The sequence below is a fragment of the Oryctolagus cuniculus genome, chromosome 14 (assembly GCF_051225735.1).
Source record: "Oryctolagus cuniculus isolate XC-2025 breed Fujian yellow rabbit chromosome 14, ASM5122573v1, whole genome shotgun sequence".
Classification (NCBI taxonomy): Eukaryota; Metazoa; Chordata; class Mammalia; order Lagomorpha; family Leporidae; genus Oryctolagus; species Oryctolagus cuniculus.
In genome coordinates, this window is record NC_142880.1 from 58,244,127 (window position 1) to 58,258,923 (window position 14,797).

General features: G+C 52.1%; 1 protein-coding gene across 26 annotated transcripts in view; it reads left to right on the plus strand.

Moving 5' to 3' along the window:
- The window catches only part of PDZD2 (PDZ domain containing 2), a 403,443-nt gene that overhangs the window by 239,531 nt on the left and 149,115 nt on the right, over nucleotides 1–14,797 (plus strand). For 6 of the 26 annotated variants that reach the window (XM_089312665.1, XM_089312668.1, XM_089312667.1 and 3 more), the window contains one exon: nucleotides 11,718–11,847. The exons of the other annotated variants lie outside the window; for them this stretch is intronic. The gene's annotated coding sequence lies outside the window, so the exon portion shown is untranslated. The remainder of the gene's footprint in view (nucleotides 1–11,717; nucleotides 11,848–14,797) is intronic. 26 annotated transcript variants of the gene reach the window in all.

The window sequence follows — 14,797 nt, forward strand, 5'->3', positions numbered from 1 at the left end:
CCCTTACCAGTTTATTTACTCAGCAGCTACTGAAAGGCATGTTGGTTGCTTCCAAGTGTTGGCAATTATGAGTAAAGCTGCTGTAGGCATCCGTGTGTTCACGCTCTCTTCATGAAATACGCTGTTGCCTGAAGTGGTGTTGTAGAGGACTCACTCAGAACGGCTGTGACAAATGGGACACGCTGAGTCTAGTGCCGGAGAGGAGAGAACTAGGGGTTGAGAGTCAGGCAGACCTGACTTGACTGGGAATTTTAGTCCCATGCTCGTCCTGTCTTTGATTCCAAGTGCTCAATATTTCAGATTTGCAGCTGTCAACCGACAGTGCTCTCTGAAGCAGTGAGTCTTCTGTGTGTCAACTATGCATCATTCGTTATAGCTAAAGTAATGTTTTAGGCTCTTGAATCCAATTAATTTTATTTTCCTTTTTAAAAATTCATGTTTATTTGAAAGGCAGAGGGAGGGAAGGGGTGTGTGTGTGTGTGTGTGTGTGTGTGTGGAGAGAGAGATCTATCTATCTATCTTCCATCCTCTGGTTCACTCCCAAAATGCAGGCAGCAGCAGGGCTGAGCCAGGCTTAAGCCAGAAACTAGGAACTTCATCCACATCTCCACCAAGGTGGCAGGGACCCAAGTACTAGAGCCGTCACCACTGCCTCCCAGGGTGTGCTTTAACAGGAAGCTGGAATTGGAAGCAGAGCTGAAAGTTGAACCAGGCACTCTGACACACACAGGACGTGAGCATCTCAAATGCCTGCCCCCAAACCCGGTTTTGCTGTGGAATCTGATACTGTTCCTGCTGCTGAAATTACCAAGACCCTTTCACAAACTTCTCTTTGATAGGTGGTGACAATGTAAGCTTCAGTGGGTCAGTGCTGGGAGGACCACACTTTCTCAGGTGCACACCAGAGGGGCTCTGCCTGCCCTCAAGCCCACCCTCCTCCGAGGCACAAGGCACCGGAAGTGCTGGTGGTTTCACACCTTGGCTGCTGTCCTGGTTGCCAGAATCTGCATTATTACAGGCCAGCAGGCACACTCTCATGTCTTTTATTTTTACACTGTTTTAAAGCTTAAGACCTGGAAGTCGCCATTGCCTGATTCTCATGGGAAATCTCCAATTATGTAGCAAAATTCTTCTTGTGGGAAAGGGGGGGGGGGGACAAATAACTAATTGTTTGGAGACTCATAGGAAAAAACTTCCATACATGACCCAGCTTCCTCGCCAGAGTTTCTCAAAGGCGCCGTGTTGTGAGTCAATTCCCACTGCCAGAGCCCCTGCGTGACTCCAGGAGAAGCTTTTTGGGGGCACAGATGAGAAATACCTTGAAAGCACAGCTCTGTGCCCCAACATGTCATTGAGTGCAGTGTGGTTTTTGATGAATTTCTTCCTCCAAGGGCTGTACTCCACCCTTCCCCACTTGAGCACGAAAGACTCGTTTAATCATAAGGGAGATTTTGCTAGGCTTAAGGGACTGTATTTTATGTAAAAGGAATTATTCTGAGATCTGGAAACTGTAGACTGGATGCAGAAACCTTCAAAACTCTGAGCAGCCTGGGAACCAAACATTGCCACTGCTACGCTCACAGGGAAGCAATTGAAAATGGGGAAAGGATTGACCAGTCACAGAAATTACCCTAAATACATGCACACACAGACACACACATATTTCCAGTTCACAGACATTCCACCAGTCCTTCTAAAATTCACTGCGTAGGCTAAGCTGCTTGGGCTGCCTGCCTCCATTATCAGAGTGATAGTTTGAGTCCTGACTGCTCCACTTCTGATCTAGCTCCCTGCCAGTGCACCCGGGAGGCAGCAGATCATGGCCCCACCTGTTTGGGTTCTTGCAACCCATGCAGGAGACCTGGATGGAGTTCCTGGTTCCTGGCTTCAACCTGACCCAGATGCACCTGTTATAGGCATTTGGGAAGTGAACCAGCAGATGGAAAATGTCTGTCTCCCATCCTCTCCTCCAGCCCCTCACTTTCCCTCTCTGTCACTCTGCCTTTAAAATAAATAAAATGCACTTGTAGCCGTGTCCCTGGAGCATTTGTTGAGAATGTACTCTGTGCAGGTACCTGAAGGAATATAACATTGGCAACTGCCCTTGACTGCTGAAGCACCTTGTCCAGGGGCACCTGTAGAATGGGCTCAGCACCGGAACTCTGTCTCTTGCTCCTGACCCATCCAATGCATAGCTCTACCCTCTACATGCACCCACCCTTGAGTTACTGAAAGGCAGGGCACCACTTTCGCTGTTTGACAGTGTCCATGTGGTAAAAATTAAGGAGAGAGCGCTGTTTCCAAGTCCTCTGCACCGTCTTCGTGGGACTGTGACTGGGCCCTTTGTTGTGCTTGCCAGTTCCTGTGATCCCACACCTGGCCAGCAGCAGTCCTTCCCAGAAGGCCTGCCATTTGGCTCATTCTGCTCCCTGTGGCAGTGCCAAGGCGGAAGGGTTGGGCTAGAATGCCGGCGTCGCCAGGTGCAGCAATGGGTTGTGAGGAGCACCCCATTTTCCTTTTATCTAACAGGGGAGATGTTTGGAATGGTGGGAAAGGTCAAAACGGAGCAGTGGCTGTGAAGTTCTCCTAAGGACTCGTTTCTTGGGAAGAGTCTCTCCTGATCTCCAAGCCCACACTGTCCCGGACCCCTTGTCTGCCTTTGTCCATTGCCCCACATCCTGTGTGTGAGAGTGGGAATCCTTTCATACGGATACTTTCTTATCTGCCCAGCAAGGTTGCACAGCGTGTCCTTACTGAGCCCCTTATTCACGACTTGCCTGATTCTGGCGCTGAGAGGTCAGGACACCAATGGGCTCTTGTGGTGACCTTTGGGGAAATGTCGGTGGGGGTGCTCACAGAAAGTGATTTCTAAGAGCCCCCAGGGCTTCAGGGGCATTACAGAGACGTCCCAAGCTCGTGGCTTTGGCTCAGGAAATTACTCGTGCCTGGCTGACTTTGAGTTTGCACTGACTCTTGGCACCTCTCCCAAGGGGTCCTTACAACTTCTAGGGTGAGTCCAAGTCTTGGTAGGGCTGGGTTTAGCTTCTAAAACCAAAATTGACTCTGTTTCCATGAAGAAGGAAGCCTTTCCCCAGTTCCAAGAGTTGATTGGGCTGGCATGCCAGACTAAGAGGTGTTGTCTGGGGTCAGATGATTGGCTGGTGGATCTGAGCAGCTTGTGTTAGGGGCCAAGGAGACACGAAGGGCTGGAGACACGAGCTTGGGCTGCTTCGGGCTCTTCTGGCACAATGTGTCCTGCGTGAGTTGGATTGTGTAACTCATTCCTCCTGGCCCAAAAGTGAACAGTTCTTTTCTCCATCTGTGTGCAGAAGAAACCTGCTTGTCTTTTTGACTGGACAGATCTAGTGCTGGTCGATGGACCTCAATTTTGAAATCCTGGCTGGAGATGGTTATCAAGCCTCAGAGACACCTGTGCTGGTCCTGGCCCCAGGTCCTCGGGGCGCTGAGTACGCTTCCCATTCAGGTACAGCCCCTTGCCTGCCGCCTCCTTCAGTCAAGGTGGCTCGGCACTGAGGGACACCGGGCACTTTGTGCCTGAGCTCTCAGAGATGGGGATGCGAATACGCCAGGGGGAGAGTACGGGCCTGAGGGCGGGGACTGAGTTGAGTGAACAGGAGCGTGGATTTTCCTGTACACAAATGGAAGCCTGAGCCAAGAGTGCCTGATACCAGAGGGAGGAAAAGCGAAGAGCCTAGGAGAATGCTTGCTTTTTACACTGCAGAAGGATGGGAGTGGGGAGCCTTGATAAGCTGTGAACACGCCAGTTACAGGAGGAGCCTGTCAGAAGTTCTTCTCAGAGTTGACCAGGAGTCCCCCTTTCTCAGGGCACCACCTCAAGCAGGCGTTTTGTAGAATGCACGAGTGGTCCCCAAAATCTTCATGGGAAGCTTATAACACTAAAAACACCACGGGAGCCAGTGCAGTAGAGTCACAAGTAAAGCCACTGTGAGGCCATCATTCCCTATGGGCGCTGGTTCGAGTCCCGGCTGCCCCACTTCCTATCTTGCTCCCTGCTAATGGCCTGGGAAAAGCAGCAGAGGATGGCTCAGCACCCACGTGGGAGACCTGAATGAAGCCCCTGGCTCCAGTGTGGCCCAATCCCTACCATTGTGGCCAACTGGAGAGTGAACTAGTGGATGGAAGATCTTTCTCCCTCTCCCTCTCTCTCCATCTCCTTCTATTCTGTAACTCTTCCAAATAAATCTTTTTTAAAAATTAAAAACACTATGCATGGAGTTCAAAAAAATGCTTAAGCCAAAGTAAACATACCTTGTAATTCTATTTTTCCATGAACTTTCAAATCCCCTTGTATTTGGGGAAAACTAGACTAAGGTCATTAAAAAATTAAAAAGAAAAACTTTTAAAAAAGATTTATTTATTTTAAAGTCAGAGTTACACACAGAGAGAAGGAGAGGCACAGAGAGAGAGAGAGAGAGAGAGAGAGGTCTTGCATCCGATGGTTCACTCCTCAACTGGCTGCAACGGCCAAAGGTGCGCCAGTCCGAAGCCAGGAGCTTCTTCCAGGTTATGGGGTGCTGGCACTCCAGGCAGTGGCTTTACCTGCTACACCACAGTGCCGGCCCCAAGAAAAACCTGAAAATTCAAAAGCACAGTGAAAGTGTAGTAAGGATCTAAGTTGTGTTTTCCCATATTCTAGAAAGCAAGAACATGCTGGGTTCTGAAGGGAAATAGGAGAGAGTTTTCAAAACCCATTGGTCTAGCACTTCTTATGAAGTGTCAGAAAAACAGTCTGGGGCTGGTGCTGTAGCGTAGTGGGTAGCTGCCACCTGTGGTGTGGGCATTCCCATATGGGCACCAATTCGTGTCCCGGCTGCTCCACTTCCAATCCAGCTCTCTGCTATGGCCTGGGAAAGCAGTGGAAAATGGCCCAAGTCCTTGGCCCCTGCACCTTCGTGGGAGACCTGGAGGAAGCTCCTGGCTCCTGACTTTGGATTAGCCCAGCTCTGGTTGTTGTAGTCATTTGGGGAGTGAACTAGCAAATGGAAGACCTTCCCCACCCCCACCCCCACCTCTGCCTCTCTCTAACCCTGCCTTTCAAGTAAACGAATCTTTAAAACAAAACAAATAAAACAGTCCTTCCCCTTGCTCAGTAGCCTCATAGAAGCTGTAAACCACAGAGGGCTGGTATTGTGGCACAGGGGGTAAAGCCAACCCCTGCAATACCAGCATCCCATATGGGCACAAGTTCCAGTCCTGGCTGGTCCATTTCCAATCAAGCTCCTTGCTGATTGGCCTGGCAAAGTAGCGGAAGACCATGCAAATGCTTGGGCCCGTGCTATCCATGTGGTAGATCCAGGTGGAGTTCCAGGCTCCTAGCTTTGACGTGGCCCAGCCCTGGCTCTTTGGAGAGTGAACCAGCAGATAAGAGATCTCTCTCTCTCTCTCTTCCTCCATCCCTCCCTCTCTCCCTGTAATTCTTTCAAAGAAATATATAAATCGTTAAAAAAATCTGTGAATGCTTCCCCTTGCTGCAGGAGTCAGCTCAGTCTCTGGAAGTCTGCACCTGAATGGCTTGGGCTTGCTGGCTCCAGCCCCTGCTTCCTCTGTTGCTCTTGCCTACCCTGCTTCTCTCTCAGTCGCATAATTTTCTCGACCCTGCCAGTATGTATGCGTGCAGCCCCTAGAGTAGGAGACGATCACAGCAATAGTACAGTGTATCCCAGCGCTGCAAGAACCCATATGGTACACACCACGGAGAAGTCTGTGGTGGGATCGTCCCGTGCTGTTCTTCAGCCGCCGCACTGCTGGCCTCCACCACTAGGTGCCAGTAGCACCCCCCACTCCATTCCATCCCAGTTGCCACAACTAAAGATGTCTGCAGCCATTGCTAAACGTCTCCTTCAGCATGCCATCTCCGCGGCTGAGACCCCGATGCACGTGACACCAGCATGCCCGTATGTAGATGTCCGGATATGGACACTGGACTGCGACACCAGCATGCCCGTATGTAGATGTCCGGATTCGGACACTGGGCTGCATCAGGTGATAGCCACCCAGCGGGCCTTCAGCTTTACCCTTTGGGCTACGAGGAATGACTGTAGCATTTCATGCAGATCTGAGACATTGGCCAAGGGATACCCCTGTGTGCAGGACACAGGGGAGGGTAGGACAAATGGGGAAGTGGGTGCATTAGGAGCCAAGACCCTAAAACGTGACAGAATACAGGGGAGGGGACAGGCGAAAGATTTAAAGAGTGCTGAAGGGGAGAGGGAGCTCAAGGGCGACCCATTTGTGCTTGGGTGACTGGGGATTGGCATTCATTGGAGGAGGAAATACAGGAGGAAGAACCCGTTTGAAGCAGAGCCTACTGGGTCTCCCTGTGGGGCTCGCTGAGGGCAAGGCACCTGCAGGGCGTCCAGAGGAGGTGGGGCAGGAGGCAGGCAGAGGCCTGGATCCGAAGTTCAGCCGAGACAGAGACTGAGGTCGGGGGCTCTTCCCTGGTTATCATAACTGCGGGCGTGGAGGGTAGAACCGGGGAGCAGGATGGGGAGGGAGCTTCAGCCTGGCCCGGCAGCAGGAAGGAGGCTGAGAGGGCTGGTCGCAGGCTGGAGGCAGCTCTGTGCCCCGGAGACCTGTGGTCTTACTGGACAGCTGCGGCAGCTCAGAAACGGATCTGCGCACAAGTAGGGACAAAAGCACGGGAGGCGTCGGTCTGTGCTGAGCTGGGTGAGGCAAGGGGTTCTGGAAGGAGCTTTCTCGGGGCGATGCTGGCGGGAGGCGGGAGGCAGGGTGTTCCCCGTCAGTGCCGACGGCATCACCTCTCCTCACGGGACAGCGAAACAAACACCCTGCTTGCTTTCATAGCTTTCCGCGAGTTATTTTTGACTCTGGAAGAGGAGAAGGGAGCAGGAAACTTTGGAGCTTCCTGTTGTTTTCAAGGTCACTTAAGAAGTTTACTTTATGGCAAGTGATAGCCTTTTCGTTCTGTGACTTCAGTACTAAGCATGACAGTCAGAGACCCACCCAATGGGAAATTGTAAATAAAATTCAGATTCCGCTGGCTTTTAGAAATACACATAATATAAAAGTTATTTTAACTACCTTTAAGCAGTTCTGAGGCGTTGAGTATATATACATTGTGCGATCATGACTGTCATCCATTTCCAGGACCTTTTGTTTGTGAGAGGCAGAGACAGAGATCTTCCAGCTGCTGGCTCGCTCTCCAAATGCCTGGAACAGCCAGGGCCAGACCAGCCCAGGCTGGGACCCAGGAACTCAATCCAGACCTCCTGTGTGCATGGCAGGGACCCCAGTACCTGGGCATCCCAGAGTGCATTAGCAGGGGCTGGGATCAGGGGCAGAGCCAAGACTGGAACACAGGCATTCAGATTTGGGTTGTGGTGTCTTAGCCACTGGGCCAGATGCCTCCCCTGCTGGCCTTTCTTCGTCTGGTAAAGCTGCAACTCTGCACGCATTCAGTAGTAACTCCCATTCCCCTTCCCCCTGGTCGCTGGGCACCACCATCTGCTTTGTGTCTGTGAATACGATTACTCTGAGTACATCTAGGAGTCAAGTCGTGTAGTGTTTGTCCGTCTGTGACTGCCTACTGCTCTCAGCACGGAGCCTTTCCAGGGTTCATCCATGCTGTAGCATTTGCAGAATGCCTTCCTTTTTGCAGCTGAGTAGTGATCAATTGTATCTACAGAGCGCATTTCATTGATGCCTTCACCCATCAGTGGACAATTGGCTGCTTCTGTCTTTTTTTTTTTTTTTGACAGGCAGAGTGGACAGTGAGAGAGAGACAGAAAGAAAGGTCTTCCTTTGCCATTGGTTCACCCTCCAATGGCCGCCGCGGCTGGCGTGCTGCAGCCGGCGCACTGCGCTGATCTGATGGCAGGAGCCAGGTGCTTCTCCTGGTCTCCCATGGGGTGCAGGGCCCAAGTACTTGGGCCATCCTCCACTGCACTCCCGGGCCACAGCAGAGAGCTGGCCAGGAAGAGGGGCAACCAGGAAAGAACCCGGTGTGCCGGCGCCACAAGGCAGAGGATTAGCCTAGTGAGCCGCGGCGCCAGCCCTGCTTCTGTCTTTGGCTCGTTGTAAATGATTCCATGACCATCAGTGTACAAATGTCCATCTGTGTCCTTGCTGTCTATTCTTCTGAGTTCATCCCCAGAAGTGCCTAGCAGCTTTTGTGGTATCTTTGATCCCCTGTCTGCTGGGGACTGCTGGACTTGCTCGCCAGCTCCCTGCCCTTCTTGTCGCTCCCCCATTCACAGAGGAACGACACAGGACCCTGCACTGTTCTTTTGTCTGCTCGGCCCTTCCCGGGTTTGCTGCTGGTGCTTCCCGGGTTGGCTGCCGATCCTTCCACCTCCATGGAAGGGCGGCTCCCCCTGCCACTTTCCCCACTTCCGCGGGGGAGTGGCACACCGCCGGCCAGCTCTCTCAGGGGCTGCTCAGGTGTTACTTCAGATAGATGTTCCCCTTAGATGTTCCTGGTGCATGTCGTCTCTCTCCTCCTTTATAGTCCTCTTCCACCAATCCCAACTCTGCTACCCACACGCCGAGTACGCTGCTCTCCTCCAATCAGGAGCAGGATCAGCTCCTGCAGGTTATTGGTCGAACTGGAGGCAGCTGTGTAAAAGTTGTTTACTCCTCTCCCAGCGCCATATTGTGGGAGAGCAGATGCATAGAATAAGTCTTAATTCCAGTAACTTAGTCTAGTCCGAGTTGCTCCCCACACTTCTGATGCCTGCCCTGCTACCCTGTGCTCTGGCTCACAGGGTCGGGTCATGGTTGTCACCAGGCCAGGCTTTGTGGCTGGCTGGAGAGCCATTACAGAGCCTCTGCGTGTCATTCTTGCCTCCAGTGAGCCACCTCTGTCTGCCTGGCACTGAGCTAGAATTCAAGCCAGGAAGTTCCAGGTGCTCACCTCGGTACTTCCGCAAATGTGCTGTGTAGCTTTGGCAAGTTTCCTCGTCTCTCTCTGGGCCTGTGTTCCTATGTCACAAGATGAGGAAGCAGAACTAAAAAATCTTTAGGGGGCCCTCCAGGGTCATGGAGTGGGGTGGGGGCACAGTGGTCTCCCAAGCTCAGTGGAGCTCCAGACTCCTCCCACTGGCAGTCCGAGCGGAAACTCATCCTGCCGGAAACCTGGGCGCCAGGCGCTTGGGCACTTTGCACGTTTGCGCAAGCAGTATGTCGGGGCTGGTTCTGTGAGTAAACAGAGAAGGAATCCCCCTTAGAGCAAAGCCGTGTGTCAGGTATTATCCAGCCTTTGCTGAAGAATGAGGCAGAGAGGTGGAGTAACTGGTTTTACCGTAGGTTTTTGGCAGGTATCATGAACTACTACTGAAGGGAATATTCCGTAGGCAAATTGTACCTCTTGTTAGAACTGTAGCTTGGTCAAGAGCCATCAGAATTTTTACCCGGGGTTTTTTTCACAGTTCTTAAAAATCTAAAGAGCTGACTTCCCAGCTTAAATGCAGGGCAGGCGTCGACTCTGTCCTGCAGCAGGAAGAGAAGTCCCAGAAAGTCTTCCACGTGAGCAGCTTTCAAGCCTCTGGACTGTACCTGAGACTTGGGACTGGCCGGGGTTTCTCATTGAGGTTTGAAGATGAATTCAGTTATCCCTCTGCCCGCCGAGTGAAGCTTCATAAACACCCGTGATCTGATGTCTCCCCTGCCTGAGCTGTGAAAGGCAGCTCTCCTGTCGGGTTTGGTTTGTAAGGAGGTTGTGTTAGGGCGTTAGCATTCCTAGAATCCATCTGGAGTACGTGTGAAGATACGGGAGACACTTAAACTGTCTGGTAACAGCAAAAACAACAAAAGACCCCTCTCCGGTTATAAGCCATCAGTCTTGCAGCATATGGAAAGGGCTTTATGGCGCAGTGGGTTAAGCCTCTGCTTGGAGTGCCTGATTGAGTCCCTGCTACTCTGCTCTCCACTAATGCATCCTGGGAGGTGGATGATGGCCTAAGTAGCTGAGTTCCTGCCACCCACGTAGGAGACCCAGATCCCAGATCCTGACTTCAGCCTGGCCCAGCTCCAGGTGTTGAGGGCATATGGAAAGTGAACCAGTGAATGGAAGAGCTCTCTCTGTCCGCCCTTCTACCAACCTGCCTTTCAAATAAATAAGGTTTTTTGAAATATGTATATCTGGGAAATTTTAAAGCAGTTTAGGAAACTGAAGAGCTCCCTGTGGTGATAGGAACAAGGCTTTTTTTCTAAAATAAATGCATGGGGCGAGCGTGGTGGGACAGTGGGCTAAGCTGCAGCTTGGGCCGCCCCCTCCGGGATTGGAGCACTTGTCTAAGTCCCAGCTCCTCTGCTTCATACCAGCTTCCTCCTGCTGTGCACACCGGAAGGCAGAGGGTGGTGGGCCAGGTACGCAGGTCCCTGCCTGCCACGTGGGAGACCCGGATGGAGTTTCAGGCTCCCAGCCTTAGGCTAGTCAGGGCTTGCCGTGGCAGGTACTTGGGGAGGCAAACTGGTAGGTGAAAGATATCTGTCTGTGTCTGTCCCTCTCTCTCCGCCTTTCTGCCTTTAGAATAAATAAGAAAATAAATCTGTAAAATAAAAAAGCCAGATGGACTAAAAGTGGCAAAAATCCGAAGCCTCTTAGTCCTCCCGGGTTTCCTGGCAGCGTGACCTGAGCTTTGCGGCAGTGTCGCGAATGAAGGGCCTGGTCCCGGACGGAGCGATGACGTTCCCACTCCCATCAGCACATACACCTGAGACCTACCGCAAAGGCCGGGAGGTCTCAGAGACTTTGTCCCGGGTGTTGGATCACCAAAGAGACCGTCTGCCTCGGCCGCAAAAGAAGGTGAATTTGACGCAAAGTAGAAGATACATGTGGGATGGCCTTTTTTTTTTTTTTTTTTTTTTTGTCCCAGCTTCTGATAAAATCATAAGGAGAGAAATCAGATTATCTTTGTAGTTGCTGACATTCTGGCGAAGTGTTCTCGGGGCAGACTGTTAATGCCTACTTTTCGCTGGTCGTGGTCAGCGGTACGAGAGGGAGCCTGGCTGGATCAGAGCAGTGGTGGGTGTGATACGGCCTTGACAAATAGCTTGTATTTACCAAAGGACTTCGTCTCAAACTCACTTAAACTCTTGATTTTTGTCACCACTCAAATGCAATAATAATTTTTGAAAAGCCTGACCCTTTAATAAGTGCAAAATTGCTTTTAATTCACTGTGAAGTGTTCGGTCTCTTGAGTGGAAAGTTTCTTGACCAATGCTCTTGGCTTTGCATGTGTGTGAAACACACACTTGGGTGGATATTCGCTTGCCCTGCACGTGAGATCCTCTGCCTGCCTCTGGCCTGCGTGTGATTCAGGAAGTGCGTGGCCAAGGTGTGCGTGCTTTGCTGTTGGAAGAGCTGATCTGCAGATACCTGCAAGAGGAAGCCCCGGCTGGCTTCTGCCAGGATCTAATCCCCCCCACCCCCACCCCGCACTCCCAGAAAATGAAAGCCATCTTTCGCGGCACGGTTCCAGCGTGCTGGCAGAGCAAGGGCTGGCTCAGTGTTTTACACACACAGTTGAGCTGGATGCACTCATAAATGAAAAATGATCTGAGTGCTGTAGGTGGGTGGGGCCCCGGAGCGCAGGAGGTGAAGCCGAGAGGAGAGAGAGAGAGAGGCAGAGACTGTGTTCCTGTGCACAGCAGGGCATGGGGCGCTGGCAGGAAGTCGGAGCACGCACTGGCACGGCGCACGTTGTTGTTGACAGTTAATAACCCACGACCTTAGAGAACTGAATGGAGACGGGCTATGGAGCACAACAAACTTCGGAGTCTGTCTTCTCGGAGTGGCTGCCCGAGCCTGGCGGAGAACGCTCCCCTGACCACCTCCTGAAGCAGGTAGGAGAGACCCGGGCGGCGAGGAGAGCCCTAGTTCCTCTCTGAGCACAACTTAGCCATCTTCCAGAAGTTTAATTTAAAAAAAGGGCAGATGAGAAATGAGCAGTTACTAATGACTTCAGAAAGACTTAGCACATTGAGCTGTCACCTGCCCAGTCAGGAGAGTTTTTCTCGGGGACTAGTTTGATCATCAAATGATGGTTTTATTCTGGGGATTGCTGTAAAATAAAAAAAAAAAAATTAAAAAAAAAAAAGCACAAAGTCATGCAGGCTTTGAGTTAAAACCAACTGGAAACCTGGCAGCCGATAAATGACCTGCAGGCACTCTGTTTTAGGGCAAATACTTTGAAGATACTCAACCAGAGACAGACCTTCAGGCTTGGTCATTGCTCTATGTTCGTATTCCAGGGCCAGCGAGGTGCGCACTAATTTTTGCTGGCTTTTATAAGAAAGGAAGTGGATGTGTCACAGCTGTGAAATATCCAGCAGTGGCCCGGGATCCCGAGAGGAGTCCAAGTGCTCTGATGATTTCTCCATTAAAACGGGCTGCCTCTGCCCGCCTGCTAAGTCGGGAGATTGGAAAGTGATGTGAACGTGCAGCGTGGGGTCCTGGGTGTTTGTCACGGGCGGGTGGGGAGGGGAGGGGTGCCCTGCAGAGGATGGAAGCTGTCACCGTGACATCCCACGCTCAGAGTGAGTGGGGAGGACCCTGGATCGCGTTCATACCCGAGGATCATTGCAGCCTGATTTGTGGCTCCTGTCTCGGCATCCTTCCTGCGGCTCTGTGAGGCCTGGGCGATAAGAGAAGCAGAGCGGACTAGAGATGGCCTCAAGCCTGGGGTTCTGAACCACTTCCAGGCTGGGCTTCTATGGGCACTCAGAGGACCCAGTGTGGTTTTCCTGGTGCTGAAGTGGTCAGAGTCGGCGTGGTGCAGGTTGGGAATGAGACGTGTGGTCCATGTGGGAAGAGCAGCAGAGGAAGGTGGAGCATGGTCTCACTGGGATGCTCCAGTCTGAGTGCTGGATCTGTTGGTTTGAGCTCCTGGGAAGGCCCTGTTAGCTCCAGGTCTGAGAAGGCAGGTGTAGGAGCCACCTCTGTGACTTCCTGCTGGTTGGCTGTCATCTTATGCTGCGGTTGCCAAGTGCTGTGGCTTTATACTTATGGCCAGGAGGGCTGGGGGGTGGCCATGCCCAGTCAAGGCAAGCCTGCACCTCATTGCTGGTCTCAGCCTCTGTGGTTGCTCAGGGTTCCAAAGCACCTCTTGTGGTCTTTTAGGAACCCTCTCCACCTGCCCCTGCTACCCTCCTCACCCCTGCTCTTTCTTGCCTTCTGTCCACCTGTTGGGCGAGTTCTTCTGTCTCCCATTCTTCAGACTGAAGTGTCCCAGGTGCTGTCTGCAGGGAACCAGGCTGAGCTACAGGACAACCTCCTCCCCAGTTCCATTCTGGAAGCTGTGAGGGTCAGCAAACTGTGGTTCAGCTCAGCCTGCTCTGTTTTTTCCTGTGGCCCGGGAGCTCTAGAGGAGTCTAGGACTGAGATACATGTGGCTGACACAGCCTGAAAAGTTGACTTTGAGCCTCTAGAGAAACACGCTTGCCAGCTACCCGCTTGGTTCCGGAGATTTGTGAGCAGCGTGGTCAGGAGGTTGAGGCAGCTCACCGAGTCCTTGGGAAAGTATCTTCGTTTCTCAGTTCTTCTGAGCTAGCACTGTTGCCTCCAAAAGGGCTAGGGTTAGGAGCCAGGAAGTTGGAGGTTTTGGCAAAGGCCCAAACAGTGGTTAGGAAACAGCAGGTGACGTATGTGTACCTGTGTCGTCCTTGCCTGTGAAGATGCTTCCGAGACTGTCCATGTGCTGTTGACCCTTTGTCTTACGGAAAGAACCCAGTGGGGCCCAGGCCACCGCTCACTTACCCGAAAATGATTCACTCCCTTTTTCCTCTTTTGCAAACTGAATGCTGTCCAGTCGGAGAGTGTTTGGTGTTGCCACCTTGAAAAAAAGACACTTTCTGTCATTAAAAAAAAAGTCAACTGAATCTATTCCTCTCTCAAACATAGAACAGTGTTTCTTTATTAGCCTACTGTAAGCCCGCCAGTCTTACCCCTGAACACACAGTTCGCCTGTACCCAGCACAGTGTTTCATTGTTAATGTCATTTCTAGTAAGGGAAGAGGAAAGTCTAGTGGCCTCAATCACGTTCAAGTTGTGTCAGAACTGCAGGCCTGGATGGGGCGCTGACCTCTGTGAGCAGCGGCTTGTGTGTGACAGAAGCCTGGAAAAGCTTCTCAGAGGGAGATTCTGGTTTGAGCATAAAAACAAAATGGCTGATACAGGTTTTCTTCAATCAGTCGCCCTTCTGTGTGTGGGATGTGGATGCTGTCTCAGTGCAGGGGAGGGGGCAGGACAGATGAGAGACCGTGAGGAAGCCTGAAGCTGTGAACAGCGTGGTGCCCCACGGGAGGCTGACCTGGGAGACAAGATGGCGCCTGCACACGCCAGGAGCCAGGTCGTCAGAGCTGGAAGGGCTGGGTCCTTGCATCTGCGGGAACCAGGCAGCACCTCTGTCTGTGTTTAGAAAAGGGGTTGGCTGTGAATTTGGAGATTAAGCAACCTGCTGTTCCTGTATGCCCTGGAATTGCAGACACAGTCAGAAACCTGATTGGCATAACTGCTGAGACTGAACTGGAAGCCAAACAGGCGGAGGCCCTTACTCCCCAGAGTGTGGGGCTGTGCAGAATCCTAGCACGTGAGGGAGTTTATCAGGGTTGCCCCAAAGCAACAGCGCCATGTCGCTGCACTCCGTGGGGCAGGCTCTGGGGTGAGGGTCAGCCTTGGGTTCCCAGAAGGCAGAGGGAGGGAAGGAGTACCCTGCCCCTCTGCCTGAGCTGGTGGTGAGCAGGTTAAAGCTCTAGGACAGGGTCGGGGAGTGTCGGGCTCAGGGGCCAAATAGGC